This window comes from Trematomus bernacchii, unplaced genomic scaffold, assembly GCF_902827165.1.
Source record: "Trematomus bernacchii unplaced genomic scaffold, fTreBer1.1, whole genome shotgun sequence".
Taxonomy (NCBI): domain Eukaryota; kingdom Metazoa; phylum Chordata; class Actinopteri; order Perciformes; family Nototheniidae; genus Trematomus; species Trematomus bernacchii.
In genome coordinates this window covers 9,113,598-9,117,565 of record NW_022987313.1, presented here as the reverse complement: position 1 = coordinate 9,117,565, position 3,968 = coordinate 9,113,598, and positions in this window count along the sequence as shown.

Below are 3,968 nucleotides of genomic sequence, written 5' to 3'. Positions count from 1 at the left end.
TGCTGCAGCCATGTTTCCGTAAAGCAAATGAAACTACACTCCATATATTCCGTCTAAAATGGACAAGGTAACGCCGCTAGCTTGTCCATTTTATTAGCCAGTGATCTTATGGTGCCCATGATTAGAGAGGGGAGACACGGCATTTATCTCATTTCCTCCAAAAGCTCTGTTGTTTGGACCCAGCTCTCCTCCGTCTCTTCTTTGGTTTACTCCTGGTCCTTTTCCAGATTTCAGTGATACATAGGAATACATAGACAGGAAGCCTCAAAATATAGGGAGATTGAAATAGAGAGTGAGAAGGGAAGACAGAGTTAAAGATAAGGTGAAGCAGAGGGAGGCTCCACGGGGCAGGAAGGCAGCGCTCCTGTAATGAGTGTGTGGTTATTGATTGTATTGTCAGGGTGGCTGACCAGGGTCCCGTGTGCTATGGGCCCCAGTCCATCTGTGGACAATGCAGTCAGTTACACCTCACTGCTCCGTCTAATAAAGAGCAGGCAGATTGATGTCACCAGTATGGTTGAACTCTACCTAACACTCAGCAGCACCCCTCAGTGCACACACACACACACACACGTGCAGACGTACAGTACAGTGGGATTGTCGTGAAGCAGAGAAATCATTTTTTATTTCCCATCCTGGCAAAGAAAAAATTATAGGAACTTTTTATGTTTAAATGTATAATACACGGCTGCGTTAACAATGAAAGTATGAAAACAGCCAAAAGTGAAATGTAAATGTTATTTTTTTTTTAACAGTTTTTTAATTTAAAATGAATTAAAATCTCGATAAATGACTTAAATTCTATTGGACCTAAAAATTATTTAGGGGATAGAAACCAATCTATGATTCTTTGCATCTTAGGTACATTTCATATTAAACACCTTGATTTGAAGATACTGTAGAAAGGATATAGGAGTTGGTATAATACACAATACTGTAAACCAGTAAATATTACGTGTTTTTAGGGTATAAAATAAAATCTACATTCATATGTATATGCTCACATACAGGGAAAACAAGTATAAACCTGTTACCAGTTAAACAAAAACAGGTCAGTGCAGTCTGTCGATAGATCTGTGTGGACATCTCGTGGGAACACTTTATCACTCCATCAGTTAAGTACACATTACTTTTTGCACATGCTAATATATCAGCAGTATACATCAGGAATCATTTCAGTGTTTGGCATTTTCAACTAACTGACTGACAGCTTATCAGGTAAGGACCGTAAAACAGCCATCATAATGAAGGCGCTGCGTTCTGCTCGTTAGAGTTGCCTCCTTTATTAGGAAGTCGGCCCCTCCACCTGAACATTTGGCTGCACTCGAGCCCCGTGGCCTCCGTGGCAGCAGCACGAGCGATTACTCCTGCGCAGCCAGCCAAAACACAAAAATCAATAAACAATCTCAACGTTTCTGAGGGCCTTTCGTCTGACTTAATAAATGTCTCAATCCACTGTTATGACTTCATTTTGCTTTAACGTCTCCTTCATGTGCATCTTTTGCCGATCAATTAGAGAATGGAGTGCCCCTTCTGTCACGACACATGCCCTCCATACACACACACACACACACACACACACACACACACACACACACACACACACACACACACACACACACACACACACACACACACACACACACACACACACACACACACACACACACACACACACACACACACACACACACACACACACACACACACACAACACACACACACACACACACACACACACACACACACACACACACACACACACACACACACACACACGCCCAACCACAAGGTGAACTGCTATTTTAATCCTTGAAATGAGATACCTTGTGAAAGCACTCACTTAAATGGCTCATTAGAGGCCATGCCATCCACTCCTTTCAGGTATACTCTACATCTCATGTTCTTGTGTTGGTGTCTTTTAATCTGGTATGATTTTTCTTTTTGCCGATAGGAATGCCAGTGTGTTGCAGCAGTGTAAAGAGACGTATATGCCGTCTAAGTGTGCAGGAGAGACACCATTTCCAGGCTGTCAGCGGTGATGACAACCTCAGCATCTTCCTCTTCAGGCTGCTCCTGCTGTCACAGGCCCTAATCCCGGAGCTGCAGGGATGACAGGTGAGTGGTGCCGGAGCCTCTGGTCTGTGACTGGAAGCTCTGGGAGAATTTCACGTGCACCCCTCTCTTGTCTCCCATCGATTCTGCCACTTCCCATTATTGTCAATCAGAGCGGCGTAGTCTCTACGGGAGGAGCTGTGCAGCAGGGCAGCGGAGTTCGAAGAGCGCGCCTGCCAGCTCCTCCACCAGCACGGGGGGACACCAGGGGCCCCTCTCAGGAGGCTGCCTGGGCAGGATGCCACAACTAAAAAGTGAAACCTTTTTTCTTTACAACACATAGTGCACATGGCTGGGAAGCACAGAGGGGTAAAACCTCTGGAGCAGCTTTGTGTCGACAAAAGGAGCAGCTGAGGCCCACGCGGCAAACATAGTTTCACAGCGCTGTCAGCGGGAAAGCTGCTCTCTCAGATGTGACCGCCTTGTTAGAAAAATGACATAATAACAATGACAGGAATAATGGAACATAGGTGAAGCGCTGCTCTGCAGGTGGAGGAAGGATTGGGAGGTGGCTGCTCCATAAGTGAGCCTCCAAATGTGGCCTCGTCCCCCGGTGGCTCCTGACCCTGAGTGGGCTGCCGGCGCGGTGCCGTGCACGCGCCATGGTCAGGTAAAGCAACCATGCGGCGGTTATAAGCCCTGGAGATTGATGGGAGCAGTGCCCCCTCCCTCCCTGCGCTGTAAAAGATTATCCGCTCGCCCGCTGGAAACAAAGCTGTGATGGAAATTCGTCTCGCATCATCAGCAACAAAATATCTACACGCTGAAGCGGGAGTCTCTCATTTTTCATGGGCTATATATTAAATAAAAAAAGGCATTAAAGAAAAAGGGAAGGGGGTGGTCTGAGTGATAGCACTAGTTAGTATTTTTTTTCTAAATGGGCCACTTGAATCAGGGAGATTATACGGTTTTTATTGGCTGTCAGGAAACACAACTTTCTGCGTACTTCACCCGCTGAAGCTCGTAACGCTCTGATTAGAATGCCAGCAGAAATGAAAAGGGATGGTGCTGGTGTAAAGACACGGGAGAGGCAGCAGGACAAGCACAGATGCCCTGGAATCTGCTCCCCCTCAAATACACAAGAGGACCGACACGCGCACACCAATAAAGCACACAAGGCGAGCTAACAGGCTGCACACGAGCTTCAGACACAATTTATACAACGAGTTTCTCAGTCAGATCTGGTGTCAGAGGCTGAGCCGTGCCTATTCTGAACCGGATACATGAGACACATCAAGCAGAGTGTTATCTCGCGCTAAGTGAATATTGCATTCAGCTGATATGTGATATTTGAATTTCCCATTAGGGGGGGAATGTGTGTCAGAGTGAAAAAGCTCAGTGATGCTTGCTCATTTCAGAGCAGGCAGTGAATGGAAACCTTGCTCCACAGTTGCAGTGTGTCATGGTGGTGATAAGGATGCTGTGATGGAGGGGGACTCCTGAGGGGGTGACTAGTAATAAAACTGACTGCTGTTGCTCACAGGGTCACCTACACAGCAGCCCGAGTCAGTTTGAAGACTAACTATCATTTACTAGAAACTCAACCCGATCACTGTGATCTTCTACGGCAGATTGAAATGGGTCTTTATATCGACTCGAGACACTCCAGTCTATTCACGTCTGTCAATTTGTTCAAACTCTGCTTTCAATTTCCCATCGGTGGCGAGCGAGTAAGAGAGGGTAACGTCAAACTCCCAAACATGACAGAGCTGGCTCTTTCTGACGAGAGGAAGCCATTGATTTTTCCTCCATTTCACCATCAATCTGGTGGAGAAGAGGTGGCTGTGGGTGCTCAGACAGCTGATGATGTGATTTGTAAGCGTGGACCACCGGTGAGCGGAGAGAATTGCTCC